Source organism: Mytilus galloprovincialis, chromosome 8, assembly GCF_965363235.1.
Source record: "Mytilus galloprovincialis chromosome 8, xbMytGall1.hap1.1, whole genome shotgun sequence".
NCBI classification, from domain to species: Eukaryota; Metazoa; Mollusca; class Bivalvia; order Mytilida; family Mytilidae; genus Mytilus; species Mytilus galloprovincialis.
The window spans coordinates 91,460,756-91,474,719 of NC_134845.1; the positions used below are offsets into that span (position 1 = coordinate 91,460,756).

A 13,964-nucleotide genomic window follows, 5' to 3' on the forward strand; every position below is an offset into this window, starting at 1 on the left:
AAATCGGGGTAACAAACTAAAACTGAGGGAAACGCATAAATATAAGAGGAGAACAACGACACAACACTACAATGTAACTAACACACACAGAAACGGACCAAGCATCAGACAAAATCCCACGAGAATAACAAATATAACATCAAAACCAAATACATGAATTTGGGATAGACAAGTACCGTGACATGTCTTATCGCAATGTCAATTTACACTCAAAAATAAGAGAAAACAAACGACGCAACGTTATATTGTAACACACACAGAAACGAACTATAATATAACAATGGCCATATTCCTGACTTGGTACAGGACATTTTTAAAGGAAAAAATGGTGGGTTGAACCTGGTTTTGTGGCATGCCAAACCTCGCACTTTAATGGCAATGTTAAATATAACACAGAAATGACAACATAATATATCAGGACTACAATACAAATAAATAGGAAAACGTATTAGACAAAGAAACACATGATTAATGAATAACAAAAAGCATCAGGTTTAAAATTTAATACGCCAAAAACGTGCCTCGTCCACACAAGACTCACCAGTGACGCCCAGATATAAAAGATCGAAAGCGAAAAAAAGAACAAAGCTGTACAGCACTGAAGATCAAAAGTTGTGTCAAATACGGCCAAGTTTTTATGCTTGGGATAAGAACATCCTTATTATTTTGAACAATTGATGCTATTGCAAACAGTAAATTTTATCAAATGAATATAACAGATATACATAATGAAACTAAAGTATTAACTCATTACACAAAACAAACACGAACACATAATGAATGACCAACACAGAATAGACACATCCGACTCAGTCCCGGCCTCAACGCAGTAAATTATGAAAATGACGTCACATACGATGGTGAAAAGGCATTAAAAATTACCTCACATACGATGGTGCAAAGGCATTAAAAATTACGTCACATTTGAATATATGAAATTTCTGAAACAGCAGAAAAATTACGTCACATATGAAAAACTATATCTCAAAAGTAAGATAGAATTATGATTGATTAAAGATTAAAATAGAACTAAATACTAATATTGCATTTAAACACAACGCATATTGCAATACTTATTAAGGGGACTATTAATAGCAATTAACTATAATATACATATGTGCAGTTTGTTATGAATCCAACTTCAAACGTAAATTATCGTAGATTGAAAAATTTGTTATCTGTTTTTGGTACCAAATAATTGTTTTTGAAGTATCGAAAACTCTTGAGATGTTTTGGATTTATTGAATGCTTTTGGTGGTCCGTTCAATTGGGGTTTCAGACTCCGTATAATAAACGTTCACATAATCTTATCAAATAAAAGTTATCTTATATAGTCAATTTGTCCTTAGGAATATCTTGATGCAGATTTAGTTGCAGCTACTCCAAGAATAAGGAAATAAGCTTAAACATTAAATTGTGATTAAATGATTAACGCATCTGGGAATTTCTCGCTACATTGAAGACCTGTTGGTGACCCTCTGCTGTTGTTTTTTATTTGGGCGGGTTGTTGTCTCTTTGACACATTCCCCTTTTCCATTCTCAATTTTATGTTTCTGCAAAAGTTTATCGAAAGGTTGCGGACACCAATTCTCCTCGTGAATAGATGGGTGGCTAATGCACTTTTATGGATCACAGTCTAACTTTATATTTCAATTTAGTGGTAAATTTAACATTGTCATAAAAGGGCGACACAAAACCAGATTCAACCCATCATTTTGTCTCAAAATGTCCTGTACATAGTCAGGAAAATTGCAGTTGTTATCTAGTTCGTTTATATGTGTGTTGCATTGTCATTTTTTGTTTCACTTCAGTGTTTCTGCTGTTTCGTAGTTTTCCTCTTATAGTTGATTTGTTTCTCTCGGTTTTAGTTCGTATTAGTTTTCTCTCAATTAATTTATGACATTTGAACAGCGGTATACTACTGTTGCCTTTATTTAGTAAAGACACGTCGGAATTACATTTAATTAGGAAGTCTGGCTGTACGTGTAGAATTCGTACTAAACGAAACGGCATTATAATTTTTTACGGTGATGTTGTTTATAGGTACTGTAATTTAAGATAGGATTCTTGCAAACAAATTGATCCTTCGAATAACATTTCTACAGTTAAATGTAATGTTGATTTGCAATGCCTCTAATCCACGTCAAAACATTTAACCCTTCATTTTTCTTTCTGCACTAGTCCTAAGTTAGAACATGTAGTTCAGTTGTTATCGTTGGTTCTTATCTGTCATGTATTTTTTTCATGTCAACGCATATTATGGTCTACTTTACGTTGATATACGTCAGGCAGACCAACACTCCATCGGCACAAGACCCTTAAGTTTTAAAAAATATAAAATCAAATTAAATAGTATTATTTATGCTTATATATATATAAAAAAAAAGAAGAGGTGGTATGATTGCCAATGAGACAACTATCCACAAAAGACCAAAATGACACAGACATTTACAACTATAGGTCACCGTACGGCCTTCAACAATGAGCAAAGCCCATACCGCATAGTCAGCTATAAAAGGCCCCGATAAGACAATGTAAAAAAATTCAAACGATAAAACTAACGGCCCTATTTATGTAAAAAAAATGAACGAAAAACAAATATGTAACACATAAACAAACGACAACCACTGATTTACAGGCTCCTGACTTGGGACAGGCACATACATCAATAATGTGGCGGGGTTAAACATGTAAGCAGGATCCAAACCCTCCCCCTAACCTGGGACAGTGGTATAACAGTACAACATAAGAACATGAAGAACGAACTATAAAAATCAGTTGCCAAAAGGCTTAACTCATCAGATGGACAAACATACAAGTAGACGTGGCCGGGTACTTACACATCCCGACACAAAAAGACACACTGAACAGATATGAGAGTACTCGCAGTTATCTAGCAGCTAGTTCAAAGCCACTAACAACTAATAAAAAAAAAAATCATGCATCTAAGACTAAACTATCCGTACACATCCAACATCCAATGAATTTAGTGTAAAAACGCCAAAAACAGCCAGATAAAAAACATGACCTTTTGCAAAGCCAAATTACAGGTATCGACAGATTGTACATCCATGAATATGTATATGTATATAACATACTAGTAATATTTAGTTAGATTTTATTTTACTGATAACAAAATCAATATTTATACCAATAAAAACAAAATTCATTGATCTTATTACAGTGTTGAATAGGTAACCTTTTAGCATAAGTTTATTTAAAGGAGCGATAAGTTTACATGGATAATTTCTAAATTTCCGGGCACGGTTAACAACATTTCCGTAAAAATGAGGATGTGCTATCCCGTTTGAAATAAGTTTTCTACAGGTACAACCAAACTTCAAAACCAAATCTTGATATCTATGGAAAAAAATTAGTAAATGTTTTAAGTAATTTATGGTAACGATATCCCTGGTTTAATAATTTACCAGTAGTACAAAGATTGCGTTCGTTTAAATAAAAAAAACGTCACAACAGACACGGGCATAGCGAACAAGTTGTGAAATATAAACATCGTAAGATGGTGCCAAAGGAACATCGACATCTAAAAAAAGGAAAATTAACAACAGGGAACGAAAAATCGTAAATATGAATGTAGAGTTTCTCGTTTAAAACCGAAATATCTAAATCCATGAAAGGACAGTTATCACCGAAAAAATTTGATTTATTGAAAGTAAGTTACTTAGGGTAAATTTCAGCAGTTTATACATTATTTAACGAAAAAATAGCATCAAGATAACGGTAAGTGTTGTTGAATTTATCAATTAAATGCAATTTCGACGGGTCTTTACTGAGTTTAGTCACAAAAGAGGGACGAAAGATACCAAAGGGACAGTCAAACTCATAAATCTAAAACAAACTGACAACGCCATGGCTAAAAATGAAAAAAAGACAAACAAACAACAGCACACACGACACAACATAAACTGTGATTCGTAACAGTACACAAACAAGTCTGCTATTAAAGGGGCACAACCTGTCGATAAACTTTGTTGCCGAAACGTACATACATATTATCAAGGAGAACATTAACAGCTTCGATCATCTCATCACACCTCCAGTCAGTATATCTAGCATATTTACCTTTCTCATTAGAGAAGAAGGCTTTAAATGAGTTGCAGCAACTAGTTTTTAACAGACATATTAATAGCCAGATAACGCTTTTTTATGTTGCGTATTTGATCTTTGTTTTTATTTAATTGAAAAGCTTACATTTTGATGTTCGTATATATTGCAGATAAAAATTTGAATCACAACGTTATAATTAACTTGTCAACTAGGTACATAATTAAATGACAAATATTACTTCTATTTAACCTCCTACTTAAATTCCGCGATTCTGCGTTTCAGCCTTTAAATCTTTTCATACATTTTTTTAAAATATATTGTTCATTTGTTCTTATTGTTGAATTGGCAGAAAAACCGTGACGGCACCTTTTCTTCGAAATATCTAAAAAAAATTATGAAGTCTTTTGATAACCGTTTACATTTCTCGGAATTTCATACCGTATTTACCGATTACCATCTATTATATTATATGGCACTCCGATTAACTAAATATGATAATTGATCTTATGTTCGAAAGACTAATTTCTTCTAGGAAATTTACACACAAAGAAAATAATCAATTAAAAATATCTTTCACAAACAATTTGAATAGATCTTTATTTCAGTATCTTTTAAAAGTCTGTTATAATCCTAAGCTACTTCACTTCGAACGAAGACTTTGACTAAAAAACAAAAGGTACAGTAACTGTTATCTTAACTTCGATTCTTGATAATTCTTTATTTATCGTTTTATATTATTATTATTATTATTATTATTATTATTATTATTATTATTATTATTATTATTATTATTATTATCCAAAAAATAATTCCTTTGCTTAGCTTTCAGTATTTCTTTATCAACCAAGAACTATAATTTAACTATAATTTTTTTTCTTTTTTTTGTTTGTTATAGCAAACCTTTTAATCTATACCTGAACTATATATCACACTACATATTTCACATTTCATTTGACAAAAAAACAAAAGTTAAAATCATTTAAACCTAGTCCGTGTACATTTTTAATGAATTATTGTGCCGTGTTATTTGGCAAACCCAACTGTTAATTTAAATGTCATTAACTTGGTTAGCAAAATACAATAAAAAAAACACCCAACTTTTGATTAATGTTGATCTGTTCATTGAATACTTGAATAAGAAAGTAACCCATTTCAAATAGTTATTTTACTAGTCATTTCCAAAGACCTCCAAACCCATCTATTATTATATTCTTTTTGCCTTCAAAGCAACATTCAAACTTATTAGTATCGCAGCTGCATTGATCAGATGTGTATTCCTATATATTCACAATCATAATAGAATGATTTCATAGATATTGACAATAAAGAAGTATATAAAAATGTTGAGAAATTATAAACAGCACGATCCCATACAAACCTTTTATATGCCATGGAAGAAACATTATCAGATTGATCAAATTAGATCGGCCATTCTTGTAGTATCATGTGCGCCTCTTCTTGTCGACCTCTCCTTATTTTCTTATGAATCGGTGGAGATTTATTTTCCCGAGGGTATCACCAGTCCAGTAGTCAGCACTTTTGTGCTGACATGAATTATCATTGATATGGTGATATTTATAAATTTACTGTTCACAAAATTTTTTATTTTTGAAATACTAAGGCTTTTCTACCTCAGGTATAGATTACCTGAGCTGTATTTGGCAAAACTTTTAGGAATTTTGGTCCTCAATGCTCTTCAACTGCAGACTTTATTTGGCCTTTTTAACTTTTTTGGATTCGAGCGTCACTGATGAGTCTTTTGTAGACGAAACGCGTGTATATACAAAATTTAGTGCTGGTATCTATGATGAGTTTATTTCCTTCAAACAATTGTTAAAAACAAGAAGATGAAAGAAGCCAGGTTATTTAAGTTCACATTCAAATATAATAATAATGTTCTTTCCTTTAAAAATCCAAAGTTTTCTGATTGGGTTCCATTAATATATCCACCAGAACTAGATATTAAAGAAACAACAAACACGACTTCCTCCGCCTCATTATTAGACATAGATTTCGAATTTGACATACACGGTCATCTCAGTACCAGAATGCATGACAACCGAGACTATTTCCCCTACCTTTGTAGAAATATACCAGCTTCACCTGCATATCGGATATACATTTCCCAACTTATTCGGTATTCAAGATCTTGCAGCGCCTGATAATACTTTGTAAAACGTTACTAGTGTCTGAGTAGAAAGTTGATGAACCAGGTGTATGTCAAAGAACGTATCGCCCTTTTTCTAAAAAAAGTTCATCGGAAGGTACCAAGATCCTAAATATTATGGATCGACCTCAAAATTAATACACGATCGTCTTGTAGTAGATTCTGATACTGTCGTTGCTATGATCTTAATAACGTGTTGTTCTTCTATTTGTCTTTATACTATTACTTTTACTGTTTAGTCTGTTTTTGATGATATCCATTTGGCATGACTCTGTACATATAAATCCCGTCATTTTGTTAATGTTCCTTGTAATTTTTATTCTTGTCGTTCATTTTTGTTAATGAGGCTTTGTGACTATGCCTTTTTTGTGTTTCTTTTAAACATATGACGTTGCTGTGTACTTATGCATCCCGTCATTGTGATATTGTACATTTTATATTCTGGATTTTCATTTTTGCAAATGAGCTTTGTCTATATGCCTTTTTGTTCTTCTTCGTTACATATTTTTTTTATTGATTAAGATTATAACACAATGTTGACTGCTTTTCCGTATTTGTGACATTTTTACATATTAAGTCTATAATTTGACGCGACTCTCATACAAGTGAGAGGTTTAGCTTGCTTTAAGACTAGGTGTACTCCACCATTTTCTACACGAGAAAATGTCTGTACCAAGTCATGAATACGACGTTCTTTAGATGTGTTTGAGCTTTTGAATTTGCCATTTGATTATTGACTTTCCGTTTTCATTGATGAATTTTCCTCGGAGAACAGTATTTTTGTGATTTTACTTTTTTTTTTAAAATAAAACACCATTCGACATTGAAAGCAGATGACTGTTTAAAATATAGTGGTATAGATAAAAACATACTTTATAAAGACGAATTTGTATATGACAAATGTGCTATTTCTAAAGGAAACTAAACACATTATTAAACTTATTAAATATTAACAAGAACGAACTCGGTGTAATTGTGTTTGAGATTAGTAAGTCATTAACTAAAGAGCAATAATTAGCTCTTAAATATTTAATTACAAAGCATTCAATAACACCAAAATAAGAAATGCAGATGTTGTTGACAAAGCAGAACCAATGGTATCTTTGGCGATCAGTTAACTACCTGTAAAATCGAAGCTGTGGCATGATTTCCAATGAGGTAACGCTCCACAAGAGACCTAAATAAACTCATCAAAGATACCAGGATTGAAATTTCATATATACACCAAACGCGCGTTTTGTCTACAAATGACTCATCAGTGACGCTCGAATAAAAAAAAAATGTAAAAGGCCAAATCAAATACGGAGTTTATGACACAGAAATTAACAAATATAGGTCACTGTTAGGTTTTCAACAATGAGCAAAGCCCATACCGCATAGTCAGCTATACAAGACTTCTAAATGACAATGTAAAACAATTCAAACGAGAAAACTAACGGCCTTATTTATCTAGCCAACTTAGTAACCTCTGGCTCCAAGTAATATCTGTACTATATGAAAATAAATCATATCAAAAGTAAGAACCATAAACAAACACGTCAGTTTTTTAGCGTAACATGCTACTAGGACGAGTTAAAATCTGCCCGTTAAAACATTGTTTATCAATCATTTTACGCATTTACATCTACATGATATATACGTAAAACTATTTTTGACATCTATATACGTATTTCTTTCAAAAGTTTGTATAATTTCAGTGAATCATGGCTGCAGATAAACCAGTTAAAGAGACAGTTACTAAAATAGATATGGAGGTATTGGGGATTTTTTTTTTTATATATAAATGCAATAATGATAATAGTAAATGGATACAATGGAGATGTTAAATAAAGAAAGAAATAAAGCAACAGTATACAATTTGTATAACCTGAAAAGACGTAATAGAAAGATCGTTTCAACTGGAGATACAGGAATTGTAGAGGTTTATCGAAATGACTAAAAACAATAAATTAATAAAATTTATCTCAGTGACATAAATGTTCTGTTTACCATAAAAGCCTTTATGAAAAGTAAAGATAAATAATAAAATAAAACGTTCAATAAACCAGGACATTAGGTGGAGGAAATGTGTAAGCCTTTAAAACGGTTAATACAAACTTCAACTAACATTAAATGATTTCTGGTGATAGGAAGGATGAGAAGATTTCTGCTTTACATAATACATATGTCATTTTTCCTACATAATATCTTTGTTGTTTAGTAAAATTTGCTAGCATACAATCTACAGAATGAGGTATAGATTTCATGCGATTATTCTAATGACGATATTTTCATCATTTTATTTCAAAATTTTGATTCAAATACGGCAATCTGTTTTACCTAAGTTAGAACACTTTAATTATAACATTTTTTTTTAAATTTTCACAAAATGAGCATACCAATAATAAATTCGTTTTTCAATCCATCAGAAGATGTTAAAATCATCATTTTGCCTCGGGCTTAAGAAGGTAGGGGTTTACTATCGAACCCTATGGGATTTTATTTTCTAAAAATTTCGAATGAATATTCTTGAAAACTGTAAGTGATAGACACAAGCAGTCTTCAAAAATGATCAAAGAACAATAAAACAAATCACATAAAATAAAGGGTGAGTCCCTTGGGAGTCACTCCACCCCCTTCAATTTGAAATTATCTTGTAAACGGTCGAGATCCCCTCCCCTTAACCATATACACTCTTGTTTAAGACAATAATCAAATCAAATGAAATAAAAGGGAAGTCCCTGGGGGTCACCCCACCCGTTCACTTTAAGAATGTGCTCTTATCTTATAAACGGTCCAGATCCCCACCCCTAAACCATATATATTCTTGTATGGGACAATAAAACAAATCAAATCAACTAAAAGGGAAGTCCCCTGGGGGGGGGGGTGGGGGGTAGGGGTGGGGGGTCACCCACCCACTCTTGTTTGAAAACTTGAAAACGGTCAAGATCCCCACCCCTAAACCATATATATTCTTGTATGGGGCAATAAAACAGATCAAATGAAAAGTAGGTAAAGTCCATTGGGGTCACCTGCATCCCCTTATGTTTGATAAATTGTTAACGGTCAAGATCACCACCCCTAAACCATGTATATTCTTTGATGGGACAACAAAACAAATCAAATGAAATATAGGTGAAGGCCATGGGGGTCATCCCACTCCCTTAGGTTCGATAAATTGTAAACAGTCAAAATCCCCATCCCTAAACCATGTATATTCTTGTATGGGACAATAAAATAGAAAAAATGAATATGAAACCATATGAATGGCAAATTATGAGAGCTTTGTTTGGGAGACTTCGTAACAGCATCCTGTTACAATTACTTCTTGTTTAAAGATAACTTTAATAACTTTTTCGAACAGTCTTTCTGAATTAACAGGTGGTATACAAATATGTTATGCTAGGTATATGTCGATTAAATATACGAATTCTTTAAACAATCTAAAGATCTTTGATTAAGATTATAATACTATGTTGACTGCTGTATATTCTATATTCCATATTCGACATTTAACATATTAAAGTCTGATTGCTTTGTTAGTTTCAACATATTTTTGTTTGCTCTTAGCAAGTAAAACACCTATAAAGTCTTCTCAACAACAATATATAAATATAACAATACAAATTGAATGGCAGTTTGCTTGGTCAAACATCGATGTCAATAAATAAAGGAAATTTATGCAACTGTCGTACAGTTGAGAGGGTTTTCTAGCTATAAAACCAGGTTTAATCAACCATTTTCTACATAAGAAAATACCTGTACTAAGCAGAAATATGACAGGTTTAATCCATTTGTTTCAGGTGTTTGAGCTTTTGAATTTTCCTCGGAAATCGTTATTTTTTTCCAAAGCTTTAATCACAACTAAAACAATCAATATATACATTTGAAATACGTGATTCGCGTAAAAGATGCCTTTTAGATTATACCATTTTGAGATAAACATGATAAACTCGGTGATCTCAGGTGCTCTTTAAGGGTAGAGCACATTCGAATAAAATTCTGAAAAGTAATGTTAGATTAAAGACAACATCCTTACAAATTTATCGTTTACGATTACAAACGATTGAAATATTAACGTATGAAACACGTGCTACGCGTAAAAGATGCCTTTTACATTATACCATTTCGAAATTAACTTGATAAACTTGATCTCAGGTGCTCCTTAATGGTTAGAAAATCGTGTTCTTCTTGTGCCACCTGTCGTGCTGCTCATAATAATACCCGGTGATTTCTTTCCTATTTTCGGCTTGTAACTTCTAGTATCTTATTGTTAAAGGCTAATATCATTTTATAATTGTTGTAACGAGAAACAATTAGCGAAGCAATAATCTACGTTTTGTTCTTAATGATAAATGTTTAGTATATAACTTACTAATTACTGTGCCAAAATGGAATGTAGATTCATAAAGAAAACTATTTATACTTTCAGCAAGAAAATTCCAACCGCTTTTCGGAGAGCAAAAATTTCATACAGAGCATTGCAGACGTGTCACTAATGATGGCTAATATATCACAGTTGAGAGCAGTTTTGGGCCTTGGTGATACAAATAAATTTTATATTCATCTCCTTACACTTATACTTTTATCGTTAGTGTCACATATATTTTTTGTCTTTTTCACTGTAATTAGATCTCATTTTAAAAACAAACACAATATTGTACTGAAACGATCCGAACGTGGCGAAATAAAATCAGAAATAGTGAAAAGAAAGGAAAAAAAGGATGAGGAGAGAAAGAAATTAATAGACGCAGTGAATTCCAAAAAACAAACGGAACAAGATAACACAGGGAGCACAACAAACCATACAGGCCAAGTTAATACAGAGAGCATAGAGATCAGATTTGAAAACATGGACAAAGAAGACAAACAAATACAATTTTGCTGCTGTTGTACAAAAACGTATAGAGGTACAGAATATAGAGAGGGTGAGCTATGTCAGTGTCCAAATTGCATTATCAATCTATATCTGAATTACGTCTGTAGCTTTCTTGTTTTAATAACAATTTGTGCTAACATTGGCATTACAGGAATTGGAATTTCTGGAGACTGCTAAGTCTGATGATTCAACTATGTTTTATAGCATGCATATGTAATGTTTGGAAATAGTTACTGTATCAAATATCTTACATAATAGATTTACCACTTAAATCTCGATTTATAATTATAAGACATTACCATCACTTAAAAATAAAATTAAGATTGCAAATGGGTAATTTATCGAAGAGACAACAGCCCGACCAAAGAGCAAAAAACATCTGAAGGCCACCAATGGTTCTTCAATACTGCTAAAAAATTCCACACCAGTAGGCGTGCCTCAGCTGGCCCTTTAACAAAAATATGTACAAGTTCAGTGAGAAGGATTTGATACTAATCTCCGCAATATATACATGATATAAATGAACTTAAATAAACAAACATACGCCTACCGAAGGCATGAGTCTCCTAACTTGGGACAGGCGCAAACAAATGTGGCTGGGTTAAACAAGTTTTACCATTTTTAGTTATCATGTTGATAAAATATCATACTGGAATATCAAAAATGATGAAAAATCAACAGGTTTTGAGACGACAGTTTTTAAAAAAGCTACCGAAATTGGTTAGATTGCTCAACACCAATTCTTTCACTATATAGTGCAAGATTGCAAAATTATCATTATCTTTCGTCGTTTTAAGGTACTTATTAATCTACCAGTATATAAAATGTTTAAAAAAATTCGAAAATACATTTTATAGTAGTGAATTATTTTGCATATTTGTATTCGATATTCGTTAATTCCTCTTTTCAATAAGTTATTGTATTGTATACCCATTTATGCAAGTCCAATTTATATTTCTTGATTCATATATTTTTTCGTTTGTTGTCTATAATGTGTTATTTTTGTCATATTAAAAGTAAGCATTGTGGTATGTATAAGTTTGTCTTGTGAATGTGATAATAAACAAATAAACAATATTCACCTTCTGAATTTTTTGTTTTGTTAAAATAAAGATTTTTGTCAAGTAAAACTGAACAGAATAAAATATTGAATGGAGCGGGGAATATGTCAAAGAGGCAACAACCCGACAAAGAGTAGACAACAGCCGTAGTCCAGAAAGTGGGTCTTTAAAGCATCGAGAAAATCCCGCCCCCAGAGGTGGTTGTCAGCTGGTCCCCCCTCCAGTTCAGTGGAAATATACGTCACACTCAACCCCAAAACACATAAATAAACTAAAATAAAAAAAGACTACGTTTGTGAATCATAAACTCAGACCAAACTGCAATCTGTCAAGGGCCTTGACATGGCTAGTAAACATATTTGTTTAGGGGCCAGATAAAGGACACCTCCGGATGCGGGAGTTTCTTGCTACATTAAAGACCCATTGGTGACCTTCGTCTGTTGTCTGCTTTATGGTCGGGTTGTTGTCGCTTTGACATATTCCCCATTTCCATTCTCAATTTTACTATTACATAATTATAAATCACAGGAGACCTTGTGTCGTGTCGTGTTGTTAAGTCTTTAATTTATTACGTTGTATAAAGTTGTAAGTCTTATAGGCATTTATCGGAGATTGTTTGGTTAAAATAGGATATTTTTATTCGCAAAGAATCGATGTTCCCATTGGAATAAAGGGTGTTCTTCTTAATTTGGACTAACTAATCGAGTAACGACGATACAACTTTCCATCCAGGTTTCAATGTGTTTAAAGTGAAGAATTGTAGGTCAAAGTACGTCCTTCAACTCGGAGCCTTGGCTCAGACTGAACTACAAGCTATCAAGGACCTCGACATGGCTAGTGTAATACAATTCAAACAGGAAAACCAACGGGCTTATCTATATGAGTACATTGGCTTCCTTCACAATAAAACAGATTCTGCAAAGGAATTTCCACATTTTGTATTGTTATGAAGGACGCTCACCCGGGATATTAATTAACTTGATCAATTGGAATACCCCCAGTACCGTGTTATTGATTTCACAGGTTAATTGTTTTGTAAACAAACGGAGATTGCGATCCAATCAGTTATTTTTATCGACAAATTTCTACTGGTCCGCCGGACCACCAGCTGACAAAATCTACTGGTCCGACGCACATTTTACTAGTCCCGGACTACCGGACTAGCGCTAATTTCGACCCCTGGTCCTAGCACTCGCTCGTGTTGAAATTGTCCGGTTAATACGTAAGTGACACATCTCCTGATAGTGAGTGTACACTTATTTCCTTAGCAAGCTGATCATAGAAAAACAAGTGAATAATCTATGTTTAAAATTTTATAACAAAATCTTTGTATAAAAGTCTGTGGATTTTTTACAAAAAAATCTTGGATTTATTTTTACCAAATTCCCTTTTTCTACTAAATGCAGTTAAACTATCAATAATAATTAATGCTTTGCACGAAGTAGCCCCTTAATATATGTACAAAATGGTCATCTCTAGTTTTCATGACAACGTCATGGCTAAAAATGACAAAGACACAAATAAAAGACACAAGACACAACTTAGAAAACCAAAGACTAAGCAACCTAAAAACTTAGGTGCTCCGGAAATGAAGCACCCGTCGTGTTACTCATGTTATCACAAACCCGGAAAGTTGTCTGATAGTCTTGGACAAACAAGAGTAAAAAATGTTTTATTTTCAAATTACGTGCAAGTTATTGCACCACAAGACATTTCATGTTAGTATAAAGTTTTACTAAGGAACAATCTAAAATAACACTTAACATCTAATTGATGTGCAAGGAATATCAAAACGCAGCAAACAGATGTA

General features: G+C 32.6%; 1 protein-coding gene across 1 annotated transcript in view; it reads right to left on the minus strand.

Annotated features, from left to right (window-relative positions):
• The window catches only part of LOC143042832 (large ribosomal subunit protein eL31-like), a 102,914-nt gene extending 90,020 nt beyond the window's left edge, over positions 1-12,894 (minus strand). Inside the window, exon 1 of the mRNA XM_076215302.1 lies at positions 12,888-12,894. The gene's annotated coding sequence lies outside the window, so the exon portion shown is untranslated. The remainder of the gene's footprint in view (positions 1-12,887) is intronic.
• Between the last annotated feature and the right edge of the window lie 1,070 nt (positions 12,895-13,964).